This window comes from Callospermophilus lateralis, chromosome 14 (genome assembly GCF_048772815.1).
Source record: "Callospermophilus lateralis isolate mCalLat2 chromosome 14, mCalLat2.hap1, whole genome shotgun sequence".
In the NCBI taxonomy this organism is placed as follows: domain Eukaryota; kingdom Metazoa; phylum Chordata; class Mammalia; order Rodentia; family Sciuridae; genus Callospermophilus; species Callospermophilus lateralis.
Window position 1 is genome coordinate 87,083,395 of NC_135318.1, and position 19,537 is coordinate 87,102,931.

A 19,537-nucleotide genomic window follows, 5' to 3' on the forward strand; every position below is an offset into this window, starting at 1 on the left:
GGGTGGCATGGAGAGGAATTCTCTCTGACTGGAGTGGGAGGGACCTAAACCTGTGGAACTTGAGGATGCACTGGGTAGGGAAGGGGACAACAGTCCCCTGATGGGCAGTTGAGCACATCAAGGCTCCTGAAAGCCCTTGATCATGGCTCCTACCGCCATACGCCCCCCACCCGCCATACGCTCAGCCCCTGAAGGGGATCACAGTGGTCTGCTCCGTTGCCTGGTGCAGGTTGGAGTTCCTGACCAAACACCTAAATGTCCACAGCCTGTGTTGGCCTGCCTGGGCAGGCTGTGGTTGTGGTGGCAAGAGCCAAAGCCGTCTTGGCGCGATGGAGTAGCCAAGGGCTGCCTCTCAGCCATACTAGTGGGTGGTTCTGGAAGAAGTACCCAGGGTTGTTGCAGCATTGTCCGAAGACATGAAGCCAGGCCATCTTTCTTATGGCTTTCCTTGGGAGTTGGTGATGTGTACAGCTCTTGGATTTTTTGCTGTTCTCTCACTTTTCTGGAGAAGTTTTCAGTCGGTTAGTAGCAGGCTTTACATGGGAAGAGAAAAAAAGCTGGCTCTAAATCTTGCTGGACTTATTGAAAAAAAATGTGGACTTCTTGAGAAAGTTAGCCTTGTTGAAAAAGAACATGAAGGCTTAGACTCATCTTTAAAGGACTGCAGGTTTGAGAAGGGTTCAAGGGAAGCACAACAACTGAAGGCAACCTACGAAAAGCTGCATAGGTCCGAATCCAGCCATGGCATTGAAATCCTCTTTCTTGAAGAAGAGCTCAAATCACAGAAGGCTAAACATGGTCAAAAGGATGAAACGATGGCGCATCTATCAAGAAGGATACAGTCCCTCCAAGGTGAAGCTGAATCCCTCAGATCACAAATAGCTGAAGCTAAAACAAACTGGAGACTCTTTCAAGTGAATCAGGAAGAACTGAACCTGGCAATCAAAGAGGTTTTGAATGAAGGATCCCAACTTCCGCAAACGCAGAGACCAACAATACAAGGAGAAGCTGAAGCACAGAGGGAACAAGGAGGTGTCCAATATAAAGCAAAAATCACATTAGAGGACTCTAAAGTCGCTGGAGAACAAGTTCTAAGGGACACAGAAAATCACATGGAGTCTCAGAGTGAATGCTTGCTGAAGATGAAGGATAGGTCTTCTCCAAGCCTGGGAGCCCAAAGGGATGGTGGTCACCTGGAATTGGGAAGCACGAGTCAACCAGAAATTGGTGCTCACTTGGAGGATGAGTCCAAAGGAGCTTTGAGCAACCTGGTTTATGGTGCTAAGCTAAAGGCCTCCTTAGAAATCTTGGCAGCAGGAAGAAATCAAAACTGTACTTTCTCATCTAAAGTGGAGAAAACCACGGAAGACCTTATAGAGCACCTTAAAAGTCTGCAGACTGAACAGGCATCCTTGCAGTCAGAAAATGCACAGCTGCAAAGTGAGAATGAGACCCTACAGAAGAACTTTAAAGTCATGATGGAACGCTATCAAGAAAATATGATGAAACTGCACAGGAAATTAAGAGTGGAGGAATACTCCCGGGTGGAGCAAGAGGAGAAAGTTTCCAAAGTCGAAGAAAAGTTGAGCCATACAATGGAAGAGCTGGAGACCTACAGAAAGAGAGCCCAATATCTTGAAGAAGAATTGCAGAGAACCATTCATTCCTGTCTGGGGAAGATTATTTCCTCTGAGAAAGAAGCACATGCTAGTGAGTTGGCAGCTCAGATTGCTGAAAGAAACCTCAGTTATTTCAAGAAACAAAATGTGCGCAGCAGTCAAAAATTAACTGAGAAGGAGGTTAGATTTGAACTTGTAGAAAAAGATCCCTATGATGCACTGGATGTTTCCAACTCAGCAATGGGCAGAAAGCCTTCTCCAAATGGGCCCTCACCAATAGGTCAACCTTCATCTGAAAAAAGACCTCCTCATTTTGAAAAGAGTGGTCCACTCACACTCTCACCTTTCACTTCAGTGGGAGGAGGAAGAGGGTCAAGGGACCCTGGAGAATCCTCTGGACCATGCGGCCAGCAGTAAAGGAAGAGAATCCAGCTGTCATAAGTTCACTGATTTTCAGAGAGCACCTTCTCAGACTGGGCCCCTCTCTCCTCCAGGGAAACAGGCCAGCAGGCTGATCATCCCTCCACCAGGCCAACCAAATTCTTCTGATCCACGTCTTCCTCTACAAGATAGGTTTTACCCAAATGGTGGTAGACCATCGGGACCAGCAGAATACAGAATTCCTAATATGCCTCCTTTGGATAAGTGGGATGGGCCTATGTCTTTACAAAGGCAATCCAGTAGAAAGGAGACCATAGTCGATCTCAGGGACTCTGACGTGCCTGATTCACCTCTCCATGCTGAAAACCAAGCAACTGGCTCTGGCTCTGTGTTGGCACCTTTCCCTCCAGTCAGAGGTGCCTTGTTTCCAGTTGACCCAAAGAGTCGGTTCATGAGAAGAGGACCTTTTTTTTCCTCCAACTCTAAAAAAAATCTTGTATGGGAAGCTCGAGATCATTTTCCACCTGGCCTGCCAAACACTCCATTTCCAATGGGAAATGTCTATGCCGGGAGGGGGTTTTCGTCACAATCTTCCCCCAAGAGCTGGAATTCAGCCCTCTACACCCGCATTCTGAAAGTACAAGTGAGTTCCCTGAAGGGTTCCTTCCACCTGCAAATAATCCTGTTACTCAACATCCAGAACCAAACAAGAAACCTCATGCTGTTGCTCTCTCTTCAAATGTAATTGGACTTATCTCTCATTTTTAGTTTTTAAGTAACTGCTTTTACTTCAGTAATTGACTATACTTTGGCTCCAATTGAAGCTCAATGAAACTATAATTCTTAAGATAGTATTTTGTAAATAAATTGGTTTACGTAGGAATCTTATGAGTAAATTATTCCTATTTTCTTTTATTCCAGAGTACAGCATTTAATCTGATGAAGCCACTATTATATAAACAAGAATGGGAGTTCTAGGTACTTGTAATCTAGCTGATGGAAATATATTTTAAACTCCCAATAAAGAAGTGTATTTAGTATGAGTGTAGCAAAGGTCAAGTGACTTTAGGCTTAGTGAAAAATTGTCACTGATTTACAGACTGGTTGGGCATATCAGCATGTTTTTCCATATCAGAATAACTAGAGCATGGGAGGACCAAAGGAGAGAACACAACGAAACATGTCACGGAAACAGGAGATCTCAACTACAAAGAAAAATGAGGACCTCTTTTTTATATCGGTTGCATAAAATATTACATAGCTCTTGAGATATCATATTTCCTACATTAGATTCAAGTGAGTTATGAACTCCCATTTTTACCCCATATACACATTGCACAATAACATTGTTTACACATCCACATTTTTACAACATGCCATATTAGTAACTGTTGTATTCTACCTTTTCTATCCTCTACTATACCCCCTCTCCTGCCCTCACATCTTCTCTCTCTATACCATCTGCTGTAATTTAAAGTTTGGGAATTGGAAACCACACTTTAAACTCACTCGGCTACCCTTTTTCCCTTCTGTGAAATTGCTCATCATCTTCTTCTATTTCTCCTCCTCCTCCTCCTCTTCCTCCTCCTCCTTATACCTTTCATTCATTCATCATACACTCATGCATTGGTTCATTCATTCCTTTCACATATGGTGTTGGGGATCCAACTCAGGACCTTTGAAAGTGCAAAGCCAGCACTCTAGTGCTGAGACAAAACCCCAGCACCTGTCTTTTTGATTTTATGACTGTTTATATGAAATTCAGAATTGCATTCTGCTATGGTTCACTGATATGTGGATTGACCTAGTCCTTGATTTCTGAGAGACTTTTGGAAAATATGTATGAATTATTAGGAGATTGAAATGAAGAAACAAAGAGGAAATTCCCCAATTTCTTATTCTTAAATTCCACATTCTGACTCTGCCTACCTGCTGTAAAAACTTTTAAACGCTTACTCCCCATTTATATAGCATTGCCAACAAGTGAACATTCACTGCCCTACAACAAACCAGAGAACTCACATTGAACAATGTTTCCCCATTAGAGACCAAGAAACAACACTTATTAAAAAGTGCCCTAGTTATGAATTAGTAGTTAAAGCTTTATTTGAGTGTTAAATGTGCTCTAATTATGTGTTTGTGTGTTTGTTGATGTGTGTGTGTGTGTGTGGGTGTGTGTGCTTGTGTGTCAAACATGCCCTGAGGTGTAAAATAAATGCAGGATTGCAACGGCCTTCTTAAAAATAAGAAGCAGCTTTATCACATTTGAAGCCCAGGGAAGAATCTGCCTGATACTTGACCTACAATTAATTGAAATGTGAAAAATTCAAGCCTAGAAAAACAAAGCCAACATACATAATAAATCTAATCAGTGTGTCTCACCTGTTTTCAAATCAGTTCTTTAAATAAACCTAAATTGCCAGCATAAAACATCAGTTGCTCTAAAGGAGTGGATGGATGTCCCCTGCCATGGGCTGTGTAAAATACATGGAGGATCCCGCACTGATTGTTATCTAGAATGACTTCGGCCTGAACTACTATTAGTGAATAGTTGCTGATGTACTGCGGTTCTAATACCAATAAACTGGAACAAAGGTAATTTCAGGCTGCAAAGGAATAAATTGATTTTACTAACTGGTGTTTGGAAAACACTGTCATGAAAATTTATCAATATGTTCATAAAGGCATCTACATGTCTCTCCACAGGGGTTTTACTTAATGGGGGAGGGGGTGAGGTCTGGATATAACTTAACTGTCCATTAGTAGGTAGAACAATGTAATGGGAATCACAGTGCACATATCGGTTTGAACTCAATCTAGGTAACATGGATTCATCTCTGTGTAAGTGACTGCTTCTGAGAAACACAATGTAGAGCTCCACAAGCAGAACGATACTTTCAGAATACCATGTTATATTTGTAAATTGATAGACAGATAGATATACAGAAATCAAAAATCTGAAAACGGTCTGGAAGTGTACATTTCAATAACTTACAATGTCAGTAGTGGGGGATTAATAGCAGATCAAGAAGACTGTATCTGCATGCGAAATGGTTCAATTTTTAAAGAGTTTTTTTTTAATGACAATGGACAGAAAATTCAAAGGGTTACAGTAAGTGTTGAGGAGTGACTTGGTAAAAGGAGCACAGAGGTGAGAAAGAATTAAGTAGAGTTATATAGAACCAGGTATAATATCTGTACACATGACTCCATGAAGGGGACACTTAAAGAAATCATAAGGACTAAAGAGAGATCAGGATTAGGGGGGCTTGTAGGAAGAGCTGAAAAAAAACAAAAGCATGCAATGGGCCGAAATTGTGGAAGAATAGGCCTCACAGGTGGTAAACTGATCCATCTCTCCCTGGTAGTTCAATTGTATGAATAACAGAGAGGCCGGCTAAGTGGGAAAGTACTTGGAAACTCTGTTCATACAGACAACAGAAAGTGCCACCAGAGTGAAAAAAGGAAACCTAGTAAGGCAGCTCAGCCCCTTCCCCTTGGTGTTTTATGCCAGCTATCTTTCTTACTGTGCCTCTGTTCATCTACACTGATACGTGTTAGGTCCAAAGGCAGTGACAAACATTATTACATGTATTGATGAATCCTGCCAATTCCACAAAGCACAGCCATTTTACTTAGTGTTCTCAATACCTTCTTTTTGACTCTCGTCTCGTTTGAAGAAACACTTTCAGAGGAAAGAAGTTCTCCCTAAGCCACATGTGTCCTTAAGTAAACAATGAATTGAGTGCTATTTCAAGGTGTTTGGGCTGATTCCTCCACATGGCCCGTAAAACCTAAAAAAGTGTCATGCACCAACAGGCAGTACATCTTCACAGAGTCCTGTTCTTTGCACTCCAGGGTCATATTATTTTCCATTTAATGGTCAGAAAAACAGTGTTACAGTGAGTATCCTTCTTAGTAGTAGGAATAAAGTGTTTTGGACTCGCATGTTCAGATACTGAAAAGGCTCAGGGAAGTCCACTTGAGAGCTGGTCATTCGATACAGGTGCTGGAGAGGAAAACGAGCTACCTTCATTTGGCAACTTTTAGACAGTGATACAGCTCTGGCCATGTAAGTGTAAATAACAACAGGTCTAATCATGCATGGTGGCCTATGGGCTTGGAACTTGCATGCTTACAAAACCAGTGATTACTTGTACATCTTCTCCTTCGAACCTCATATGTGACTCATCAACTAGTCAAGTGTTAACTTGGGAGAAAACAATTTGTTGGGATTTCATTTTTCTACATCAAGCCATGAACTCTTTGTCTTAACATCAACAATATAATTAATGTTCAGAAGTTACATCCATTTCAGAGAGTCATATCCATCCTTCTTATGGCTATATACTTATATGGACCAGCCAGCTTCCTTAGATGTTTTCAAGCCCATGAAAAGACCAAAAAAAAAAAAAAACAACTGAAAGAAGAGTTTGAAAAATTTTCAACAAATACTAATCTAGAAATGCTGACATGAAACCCAACTAAAGTTTTCAACTCCTTCTTTTTTGGAACATTAGCTGTGCCGTGCTTTTCAAAAATGACTTCTCAGAACTGACTTGTGCCCATGTTAGCAACTCTTCTGAAATTGCTTTGAAAGTAGACTAATGTGAGAGTTTCTCTTTAGAGATAATTCAAATTACTTGCATAGAAAGTGGCAGCAGGTCTGGGGATGTTGTAGCTCAGTGACAGTGACCTTGCCTAGCTTGGGGCTGGCCTGCCATGGACTTTCACCCCAAACACTTGCAAGAAAAGAAAATGGAGGGAAGGGAGAGGGAAAGTTGGAAGGGAGGGAGGCAAAGTTGGAGGGATGGAGGGAGGTAGAAAAGAAGGAAGAAGAAAAGGAGAAAAACCAGGAAGGGAGGAAGGAAGCAAGGAAGGAAGGAAATAGGTAGAGCACAAGGGCAGGGAAAGGACTGAGTCACTAAAACAAAAGGCAAGGGACACAAAGACCAATATAGGCCATAAAAGCTGTTGGAACAGTTTACACAGCTTTAGAATTTGAGTGACATCAAACTGAATGTTATTATGACTGGATGGAATCTTCCTACTAAGCACCGCCTTGGCCCGGCCTAAACCAAATCAAGGGGTGGGTGGCATGGAGAGGAATTCTCTCTGACTGGAGTGGGAGGGACCTAAACCTGTGGAACTTGAGGATGCACTGGGTAGGGAAGGGGACAACAGTCCCCTGATGGGCAGTTGAGCACATCAAGGCTCCTGAAAGCCCTTGATCATGGCTCCTACCGCCATACGCCCCCCACCCGCCATACGCTCAGCCCCTGAAGGGGATCACAGTGGTCTGCTCCGTTGCCTGGTGCAGGTTGGAGTTCCTGACCAAACACCTAAATGTCCACAGCCTGTGTTGGCCTGCCTGGGCAGGCTGTGGTTGTGGTGGCAAGAGCCAAAGCCGTCTTGGCGCGATGGAGTAGCCAAGGGCTGCCTCTCAGCCATACTAGTGGGTGGTTCTGGAAGAAGTACCCAGGGTTGTTGCAGCATTGTCCGAAGACATGAAGCCAGGCCATCTTTCTTATGGCTTTCCTTGGGAGTTGGTGATGTGTACAGCTCTTGGATTTTTTGCTGTTCTCTCACTTTTCTGGAGAAGTTTTCAGTCGGTTAGTAGCAGGCTTTACATGGGAAGAGAAAAAAAGCTGGCTCTAAATCTTGCTGGACTTATTGAAAAAAAATGTGGACTTCTTGAGAAAGTTAGCCTTGTTGAAAAAGAACATGAAGGCTTAGACTCATCTTTAAAGGACTGCAGGTTTTAGAAGGGTTCAAGGGAAGCACAACAACTGAAGGCAACCTACGAAAAGCTGCATAGGTCCGAATCCAGCCATGGCATTGAAATCCTCTTTCTTGAAGAAGAGCTCAAATCACAGAAGGCTAAACATGGTCAAAAGGATGAAACGATGGCGCATCTATCAAGAAGGATACAGTCCCTCCAAGGTGAAGCTGAATCCCTCAGATCACAAATAGCTGAAGCTAAAACAAACTGGAGACTCTTTCAAGTGAATCAGGAAGAACTGAACCTGGCAATCAAAGAGGTTTTGAATGAAGGATCCCAACTTCCGCAAACGCAGAGACCAACAATACAAGGAGAAGCTGAAGCACAGAGGGAACAAGGAGGTGTCCAATATAAAGCAAAAATCACATTAGAGGACTCTAAAGTCGCTGGAGAACAAGTTCTAAGGGACACAGAAAATCACATGGAGTCTCTGAGTGAATGCTTGCTGAAGATGAAGGATAGGTCTTCTCCAAGCCTGGGAGCCCAAAGGGATGGTGGTCACCTGGAATTGGGAAGCACGAGTCAACCAGAAATTGGTGCTCACTTGGAGGATGAGTCCAAAGGAGCTTTGAGCAACCTGGTTTATGGTGCTAAGCTAAAGGCCTCCTTAGAAATCTTGGCAGCAGGAAGAAATCAAAACTGTACTTTCTCATCTAAAGTGGAGAAAACCACGGAAGACCTTATAGAGCACCTTAAAAGTCTGCAGACTGAACAGGCATCCTTGCAGTCAGAAAATGCACAGCTGCAAAGTGAGAATGAGACCCTACAGAAGAACTTTAAAGTCATGATGGAACGCTATCAAGAAAATATGATGAAACTGCACAGGAAATTAAGAGTGGAGGAATACTCCCGGGTGGAGCAAGAGGAGAAAGTTTCCAAAGTCGAAGAAAAGTTGAGCCATACAATGGAAGAGCTGGAGACCTACAGAAAGAGAGCCCAATATCTTGAAGAAGAATTGCAGAGAACCATTCATTCCTGTCTGGGGAAGATTATTTCCTCTGAGAAAGAAGCACATGCTAGTGAGTTGGCAGCTCAGATTGCTGAAAGAAACCTCAGTTATTTCAAGAAACAAAATGTGCGCAGCAGTCAAAAATTAACTGAGAAGGAGCTTAGATTTGAACTTGTAGAAAAAGATCCCTATGATGCACTGGATGTTTCCAACTCAGCAATGGGCAGAAAGCCTTCTCCAAATGGGCCCTCACCAATAGGTCAACCTTCATCTGAAAAAAGACCTCCTCATTTTGAAAAGAGTGGTCCACTCACACTCTCACCTTTCACTTCAGTGGGAGGAGGAAGAGGGTCAAGGGACCCTGGAGAATCCTCTGGACCATGCGACCAGCAGTAAAGGAAGAGAATCCAGCTGTCATAAGTTCACTGATTTTCAGAGAGCACCTTCTCAGACTGGGCCCCTCTCTCCTCCAGGGAAACAGGCCAGCAGGCTGATCATCCCTCCACCAGGCCAACCAAATTCTTCTGATCCACGTCTTCCTCTACAAGATAGGTTTTACCCAAATGGTGGTAGACCATCGGGACCAGCAGAATACAGAATTCCTAATATGCCTCCTTTGGATAAGTGGGATGGGCCTATGTCTTTACAAAGGCAATCCAGTAGAAAGGAGACCATAGTCGATCTCAGGGACTCTGACGTGCCTGATTCACCTCTCCATGCTGAAAACCAAGCAACTGGCTCTGGCTCTGTGTTGGCACCTTTCCCTCCAGTCAGAGGTGCCTTGTTTCCAGTTGACCCAAAGAGTCGGTTCATGAGAAGAGGACCTTTTTTTTCCTCCAACTCTAAAAAAAATCTTGTATGGGAAGCTCGAGATCATTTTCCACCTGGCCTGCCAAACACTCCATTTCCAATGGGAAATGTCTATGCCGGGAGGGGGTTTTCGTCACAATCTTCCCCCAAGAGCTGGAATTCAGCCCTCTACACCCGCATTCTGAAAGTACAAGTGAGTTCCCTGAAGGGTTCCTTCCACCTGCAAATAATCCTGTTACTCAACATCCAGAACCAAACAAGAAACCTCATGCTGTTGCTCTCTCTTCAAATGTAATTGGACTTATCTCTCATTTTTAGTTTTTAAGTAACTGCTTTTACTTCAGTAATTGACTATACTTTGGCTCCAATTGAAGCTCAATGAAACTATAATTCTTAAGATAGTATTTTGTAAATAAATTGGTTTACGTAGGAATCTTATGAGTAAATTATTCCTATTTTCTTTTATTCCAGAGTACAGCATTTAATCTGATGAAGCCACTATTATATAAACAAGAATGGGAGTTCTAGGTACTTGTAATCTAGCTGATGGAAATATATTTTAAACTCCCAATAAAGAAGTGTATTTAGTATGAGTGTAGCAAAGGTCAAGTGACTTTAGGCTTAATGAAAAATTGTCACTGATTTACAGACTGGTTGGGCATATCAGCATGTTTTTCCATATCAGAATAACTAGAGCATGGGAGGACCAAAGGAGAGAACACAACGAAACATGTCACGGAAACAGGAGATCTCAACTACAAAGAAAAATGAGGACCTCTTTTTTATATCGGTTGCATAAAATATTACATAGCTCTTGAGATATCATATTTCCTACATTAGATTCAAGTGAGTTATGAACTCCCATTTTTACCCCATATACACATTGCACAATAACATTGTTTACACATCCACATTTTTACAACATGCCATATTAGTAACTGTTGTATTCTACCTTTTCTATCCTCTACTATACCCCCTCTCCTGCCCTCACATCTTCTCTCTCTATACCATCTGCTGTAATTTAAAGTTTGGGAATTGGAAACCACACTTTAAACTCACTCGGCTACCCTTTTTCCCTTCTGTGAAATTGCTCATCATCTTCTTCTATTTCTCCTCCTCCTCCTCCTCTTCCTCCTCCTCCTTATACCTTTCATTCATTCATCATACACTCATGCATTGGTTCATTCATTCCTTTCACATATGGTGTTGGGGATCCAACTCAGGACCTTTGAAAGTGCAAAGCCAGCACTCTAGTGCTGAGACAAAACCCCAGCACCTGTCTTTTTGATTTTATGACTGTTTATATGAAATTCAGAATTGCATTCTGCTATGGTTCACTGATATGTGGATTGACCTAGTCCTTGATTTCTGAGAGACTTTTGGAAAATATGTATGAATTATTAGGAGATTGAAATGAAGAAACAAAGAGGAAATTCCCCAATTTCTTATTCTTAAATTCCACACTCTGACTCTGCCTACCTGCTATAAAAACTTTTAAAAGCTTACTCCCCATTTATATATCATTGCCAACAAGTGAACATTCACTGCCCTACAACAAACCAGAGAACTCACATTGAACAATGTTTCCCCATTAGAGACCAAGAAACAACACTTATTAAAAAGTGCCCTAGTTATGAATTAGTAGTTATAGCTTTATTTGAGTGTTAAATGTGCTCTAATTATGTGTTTGTGTGTTTGTTGATGTGTGTGTGTGTGTGTGGGTGTGTGTGCTTGTGTGTCAAACATGCCCTGAGGTGTAAAATAAATGCAGGATTGCAACGGCCTTCTTAAAAATAAGAAGCAGCTTTATCACATTTGAAGCCCAGGGAAGAATCTGCCTGATACTTGACCTACAATTAATTGAAATGTGAAAAATTCAAGCCTAGAAAAACAAAGCCAACATACATAATAAATCTAATCAGTGTGTCTCACCTGTTTTCAAATCAGTTCTTTAAATAAACCTAAATTGCCAGCATAAAACATCAGTTGCTCTAAAGGAGTGGATGGATGTCCCCTGCCATGGGCTGTGTAAAATACATGGAGGATCCCGCACTGATTGTTATCTAGAATGACTTCGGCCTGAACTACTATTAGTGAATAGTTGCTGATGTACTGCGGTTCTAATACCAATAAACTGGAACAAAGGTAATTTCAGGCTGCAAAGGAATAAATTGATTTTACTAACTGGTGTTTGGAAAACACTGTCATGAAAATTTATCAATATGTTCATAAAGGCATCTACATGTCTCTCCACAGGGGTTTTACTTAATGGGGGAGGGGGTGAGGTCTGGATATAACTTAACTGTCCATTAGTAGGTAGAACAATGTAATGGGAATCACAGTGCACATATCGGTTTGAACTCAATCTAGGTAACATGGATTCATCTCTGTGTAAGTGACTGCTTCTGAGAAACACAATGTAGAGCTCCACAAGCAGAACGATACTTTCAGAATACCATGTTATATTTGTAAATTGATAGACAGATAGATATACAGAAATCAAAAATCTGAAAACGGTCTGGAAGTGTACATTTCAATAACTTACAATGTCAGTAGTGGGGGATTAATAGCAGATCAAGAAGACTGTATCTGCATGCGAAATGGTTCAATTTTTAAAGAGTTTTTTTTTTAATGACAATGGACAGAAAATTCAAAGGGTTACAGTAAGTGTTGAGGAGTGACTTGGTAAAAGGAGCACAGAGTTGAGAAAGAATTAAGTAGAGTTATATAGAACCAGGTATAATATCTGTACACATGACTCCATGAAGGGGACACTTAAAGAAATCATAAGGACTAAAGAGAGATCAGGATTAGGGGGGCTTGTAGGAAGAGCTGAAAAAAAACAAAAGCATGCAATGGGCCGAAATTGTGGAAGAATAGGCCTCACAGGTGGTAAACTGATCCATCTCTCCCTGGTAGTTCAATTGTATGAATAACAGAGAGGCCGGCTAAGTGGGAAAGTACTTGGAAACTCTGTTCATACAGACAACAGAAAGTGCCACCAGAGTGAAAAAAGGAAACCTAGTAAGGCAGCTCAGCCCCTTCCCCTTGGTGTTTTATGCCAGCTATCTTTCTTACTGTGCCTCTGTTCATCTACACTGATACGTGTTAGGTCCAAAGTCAGTGACAAACATTATTACATGTATTGATGAATCCTGCCAATTCCACAAAGCACAGCCATTTTACTTAGTGTTCTCAATACCTTCTTTTTGACTCTCGTCTCGTTTGAAGAAACACTTTCAGAGGAAAGAAGTTCTCCCTAAGCCACATGTGTCCTTAAGTAAACAATGAATTGAGTGCTATTTCAAGGTGTTTGGGCTGATTCCTCCACATGGCCCGTAAAACCTAAAAAAGTGTCATGCACCAACAGGCAGTACATCTTCACAGAGTCCTGTTCTTTGCACTCCAGGGTCATATTATTTTCCATTTAATGGTCAGAAAAACAGTGTTACAGTGAGTATCCTTCTTAGTAGTAGGAATAAAGTGTTTTGGACTCGCATGTTCAGATACTGAAAAGGCTCAGGGAAGTCCACTTGAGAGCTGGTCATTCGATACAGGTGCTGGAGAGGAAAACGAGCTACCTTCATTTGGCAACTTTTAGACAGTGATACAGCTCTGGCCATGTAAGTGTAAATAACAACAGGTCTAATCATGCATGGTGGCCTATGGGCTTGGAACTTGCATGCTTACAAAACCAGTGATTACTTGTACATCTTCTCCTTCGAACCTCATATGTGACTCATCAACTAGTCAAGTGTTAACTTGGGAGAAAACAATTTGTTGGGATTTCATTTTTCTACATCAAGCCATGAACTCTTTGTCTTAACATCAACAATATAATTAATGTTCAGGAGTTACATCCATTTCAGAGAGTCATATCCATCCTTCTTATGGCTATATACTTATATGGACCAGCCAGCTTCCTTAGATGTTTTCAAGCCCATGAAAAGACCAAAAAAAAAAAAAAAAAACAACTGAAAGAAGAGTTTGAAAAATTTTCAACAAATACTAATCTAGAAATGCTGACATGAAACCCAACTAAAGTTTTCAACTCCTTCTTTTTTGGAACATTAGCTGTGCCGTGCTTTTCAAAAATGACTTCTCAGAACTGACTTGTGCCCATGTTAGCAACTCTTCTGAAATTGCTTTGAAAGTAGACTAATGTGAGAGTTTCTCTTTAGAGATAATTCAAATTACTTGCATAGAAAGTGGCAGCAGGTCTGGGGATGTTGTAGCTCAGTGACAGTGACCTTGCCTAGCTTGGGGCTGGCCTGCCATGGACTTTCACCCCAAACACTTGCAAGAAAAGAAAATGGAGGGAAGGGAGAGGGAAAGTTGGAAGGGAGGGAGGCAAAGTTGGAGGGATGGAGGGAGGTAGAAAAGAAGGAAGAAGAAAAGGAGAAAAACCAGGAAGGGAGGAAGGAAGCAAGGAAGGAAGGAAATAGGTAGAGCACAAGGGCAGGGAAAGGACTGAGTCACTAAAACAAAAGGCAAGGGACACAAAGACCAATATAGGCCATAAAAGCTGTTGGAACAGTTTAGACAGCTTTAGAATTTGAGTGACATCAAAATGAATGTTATTATGACTGGATGGAATCTTCCTACTAAGCACCGCCTTGGCCCGGCCTAAACCAAATCAAGGGGTGGGTGGCATGGAGAGGAATTCTCTCTGACTGGAGTGGGAGGGACCTAAACCTGTGGAACTTGAGGATGCACTGGGTAGGGAAGGGGACAACAGTCCCCTGATGGGCAGTTGAGCACATCAAGGCTCCTGAAAGCCCTTGATCATGGCTCCTGAAAGCCCTTGATCATGGCTCCTACCGCCATACGCCCCCCACCCGCCATACGCTCAGCCCCTGAAGGGGATCACAGTGGTCTGCTCCGTTGCCTGGTGCAGGTTGGAGTTCCTGACCAAACACCTAAATGTCCACAGCCTGTGTTGGCCTGCCTGGGCAGGCTGTGGTTGTGGTGGCAAGAGCCAAAGCCGTCTTGGCGCGATGGAGTAGCCAAGGGCTCCCTATCAGCCATACTAGTGGGTGGTTCTGGAAGAAGTACCCAGGGTTGTTGCAGCATTGTTCGAAGACATGAAGCCAGGCCATCTTTCTTATGGCTTTGCTTGGGAGTTGGTGATGTGTACAGCTCTTGGATTTTTTGCTGTTCTCTCACTTTTCTGGAGAAGTTTTCAGTCGGTTAGTAGCAGGCTTTACATGGGAAGAGAAAAAAAGCTGGCTCTAAATCTTGCTGGACTTATTGAAAAAAAATGTGGACTTCTTGAGAAAGTTAGCCTTGTTGAAAAAGAACATGAAGGCTTAGACTCATCTTTAAAGGACTGCAGGTTTGAGAAGGGTTCAAGGGAAGCACAACAACTGAAGGCAACCTACGAAAAGCTGCATAGGTCCGAATCCAGCCATGGCATTGAAATCCTCTTTCTTGAAGAAGAGCTCAAATCACAGAAGGCTAAACATGGTCAAAAGGATGAAACGATGGCGCATCTATCAAGAAGGATACAGTCCCTCCAAGGTGAAGCTGAATCCCTCAGATCACAAATAGCTGAAGCTAAAACAAACTGGAGACTCTTTCAAGTGAATCAGGAAGAACTGAACCTGGCAATCAAAGAGGTTTTGAATGAAGGATCCCAACTTCCGCAAACGCAGAGACCAACAATACAAGGAGAAGCTGAAGCACAGAGGGAACAAGGAGGTGTCCAATATAAAGCAAAAATCACATTAGAGGACTCTAAAGTCGCTGGAGAACAAGTTCTAAGGGACACAGAAAATCACATGGAGTCTCTGAGTGAATGCTTGCTGAAGATGAAGGATAGGTCTTCTCCAAGCCTGGGAGCCCAAAGGGATGGTGGTCACCTGGAATTGGGAAGCACGAGTCAACCAGAAATTGGTGCTCACTTGGAGGATGAGTCCAAAGGAGCTTTGAGCAACCTGGTTTATGGTGCTAAGCTAAAGGCCTCCTTAGAAATCTTGGCAGCAGGAAGAAATCAAAACTGTACTTTCTCATCTAAAGTGGAGAAAACCACGGAAGACCTTATAGAGCACCTTAAAAGTCTGCAGACTGAACAGGCATCCTTGCAGTCAGAAAATGCACAGCTGCAAAGTGAGAATGAGACCCTACAGAAGAACTTTAAAGTCATGATGGAACGCTATCAAGAAAATATGATGAAACTGCACAGGAAATTAAGAGTGGAGGAATACTCCCGGGTGGAGCAAGAGGAGAAAGTTTCCAAAGTCGAAGAAAAGTTGAGCCATACAATGGAAGAGCTGGAGACCTACAGAAAGAGAGCCCAATATCTTGAAGAAGAATTGCAGAGAACCATTCATTCCTGTCTGGGGAAGATTATTTCCTCTGAGAAAGAAGCACATGCTAGTGAGTTGGCAGCTCAGATTGCTGAAAGAAACCTCAGTTATTTCAAGAAACAAAATGTGCGCAGCAGTCAAAAATTAACTGAGAAGGAGGTTAGATTTGAACTTGTAGAAAAAGATCCCTATGATGCACTGGATGTTTCCAACTCAGCAATGGGCAGAAAGCCTTCTCCAAATGGGCCCTCACCAATAGGTCAACCTTCATCTGAAAAAAGACCTCCTCATTTTGAAAAGAGTGGTCCACTCACACTCTCACCTTTCACTTCAGTGGGAGGAGGAAGAGGGTCAAGGGACCCTGGAGAATCCTCTGGACCATGCGACCAGCAGTAAAGGAAGAGAATCCAGCTGTCATAAGTTCACTGATTTTCAGAGAGCACCTTCTCAGACTGGGCCCCTCTCTCCTCCAGGGAAACAGGCCAGCAGGCTGATCATCCCTCCACCAGGCCAACCAAATTCTTCTGATCCACGTCTTCCTCTACAAGATAGGTTTTACCCAAATGGTGGTAGACCATCGGGACCAGCAGAATACAGAATTCCTAATATGCCTCCTTTGGATAAGTGGGATGGGCCTATGTCTTTACAAAGGCAATCCAGTAGAAAGGAGACCATAGTCGATCTCAGGGACTCTGACGTGCCTGATTCACCTCTCCATGCTGAAAACCAAGCAACTGGCTCTGGCTCTGTGTTGGCACCTTTCCCTCCAGTCAGAGGTGCCTTGTTTCCAGTTGACCCAAAGAGTCGGTTCATGAGAAGAGGACCTTTTTTTTCCTCCAACTCTAAAAAAAATCTTGTATGGGAAGCTCGAGATCATTTTCCACCTGGCCTGCCAAACACTCCATTTCCAATGGGAAATGTCTATGCCGGGAGGGGGTTTTCGTCACAATCTTCCCCCAAGAGCTGGAATTCAGCCCTCTACACCCGCATTCTGAAAGTACAAGTGAGTTCCCTGAAGGGTTCCTTCCACCTGCAAATAATCCTGTTACTCAACATCCAGAACCAAACAAGAAACCTCATGCTGTTGCTCTCTCTTCAAATGTAATTGGACTTATCTCTCATTTTTAGTTTTTAAGTAACTGCTTTTACTTCAGTAATTGACTATACTTTGGCTCCAATTGAAGCTCAATGAAACTATAATTCTTAAGATAGTATTTTGTAAATAAATTGGTTTACGTAGGAATCTTATGAGTAAATTATTCCTATTTTATTTTATTCCAGAGTACAGCATTTAATCTGATGAAGCCACTATTATATAAACAAGAATGGGAGTTCTAGGTACTTGTAATCTAGCTGATGGAAATATATTTTAAACTCCCAATAAAGAAGTGTATTTAGTATGAGTGTAGCAAAGGTCAAGTGACTTTAGGCTTAATGAAAAATTGTCACTGATTTACAGACTGGTTGGGCATATCAGCATGTTTTTCCATATCAGAATAACTAGAGCATGGGAGGACCAAAGGAGAGAACACAACGAAACATGTCACGGAAACAGGAGATCTCAACTACAAAGAAAAATGAGGACCTCTTTTTTATATCGGTTGCATAAAATATTACATAGCTCTTGAGATATCATATTTCCTACATTAGATTCAAGTGAGTTATGAACTCCCATTTTTACCCCATATACACATTGCACAATAACATTGTTTACACATCCACATTTTTACAACATGCCATATTAGTAACTGTTGTATTCTACCTTTTCTATCCTCTACTATACCCCCTCTCCTGCCCTCACATCTTCTCTCTCTATACCATCTGCTGTAATTTAAAGTTTGGGAATTGGAAACCACACTTTAAACTCACTCGGCTACCCTTTTTCCCTTCTGTGAAATTGCTCATCATCTTCTTCTATTTCTCCTCCTCCTCCTCCTCTTCCTCCTCCTCCTTATACCTTTCATTCATTCATCATACACTCATGCATTGGTTCATTCATTCCTTTCACATATGGTGTTGGGGATCCAACTCAGGACCTTTGAAAGTGCAAAGCCAGCACTCTAGTGCTGAGACAAAACCCCAGCACCTGTCTTTTTGATTTTATGACTGTTTATATGAAATTCAGAATTGCATTCTGCTATGGTTCACTGATATGTGGATTGACCTAGTCCTTGATTTCTGAGAGACTTTTGGAAAATATGTATGAATTATTAGGAGATTGAAATGAAGAAACAAAGAGGAAATTCCCCAATTTCTTATTCTTAAATTCCACACTCTGACTCTGCCTACCTGCTATAAAAACTTTTAAAAGCTTACTCCCCATTTATATATCATTGCCAACAAGTGAACATTCACTGCCCTACAACAAACCAGAGAACTCACATTGAACAATGTTTCCCCATTAGAGACCAAGAAACAACACTTATTAAAAAGTGCCCTAGTTATGAATTAGTAGTTATAGCTTTATTTGAGTGTTAAATGTGCTCTAATTATGTGTTTGTGTGTTTGTTGATGTGTGTGTGTGTGTGTGGGTGTGTGTGCTTGTGTGTCAAACATGCCCTGAGGTGTAAAATAAATGCAGGATTGCAACGGCCTTCTTAAAAATAAGAAGCAGCTTTATCACATTTGAAGCCCAGGGAAGAATCTGCCTGATACTTGACCTACAATTAATTGAAATGTGAAAAATTCAAGCCTAGAAAAACAAAGCCAACATACATAATAAATCTAATCAGTGTGTCTCACCTGTTTTCAAATCAGTTCTTTAAATAAACCTAAATTGCCAGCATAAAACATCAGTTGCTCTAAAGGAGTGGATGGATGTCCCCTGCCATGGGCTGTGTAAAATACATGGAGGATCCCGCACTGATTGTTATCTAGAATGACTTCGGCCTGAACTACTATTAGTGAATAGTTGCTGATGTACTGCGGTTCTAATACCAATAAACTGGAACAAAGGTAATTTCAGGCTGCAAAGGAATAAATTGATTTTACTAACTGGTGTTTGGAAAACACTGTCATGAAAATTTATCAATATGTTCATAAAGGCATCTACATGTCTCTCCACAGGGGTTTTACTTAATGGGGGAGGGGGTGAGGTCTGGATATAACTTAACTGTCCATTAGTAGGTAGAACAATGTAATGGGAATCACAGTGCACATATCGGTTTGAACTCAATCTAGGTAACATGGATTCATCTCTGTGTAAGTGACTGCTTCTGAGAAACACAATGTAGAGCTCCACAAGCAGAACGATACTTTCAGAATACCATGTTATATTTGTAAATTGATAGACAGATAGATATACAGAAATCAAAAATCTGAAAACGGTCTGGAAGTGTACATTTCAATAACTTACAATGTCAGTAGTGGGGGATTAATAGCAGATCAAGAAGACTGTATCTGCATGCGAAATGGTTCAATTTTTAAAGAGTTTTTTTTTTAATGACAATGGACAGAAAATTCAAAGGGTTACAGTAAGTGTTGAGGAGTGACTTGGTAAAAGGAGCACAGAGTTGAGAAAGAATTAAGTAGAGTTATATAGAACCAGGTATAATATCTGTACACATGACTCCATGAAGGGGACACTTAAAGAAATCATAAGGACTAAAGAGAGATCAGGATTAGGGGGGCTTGTAGGAAGAGCTGAAAAAAAACAAAAGCATGCAATGGGCCGAAATTGTGGAAGAAT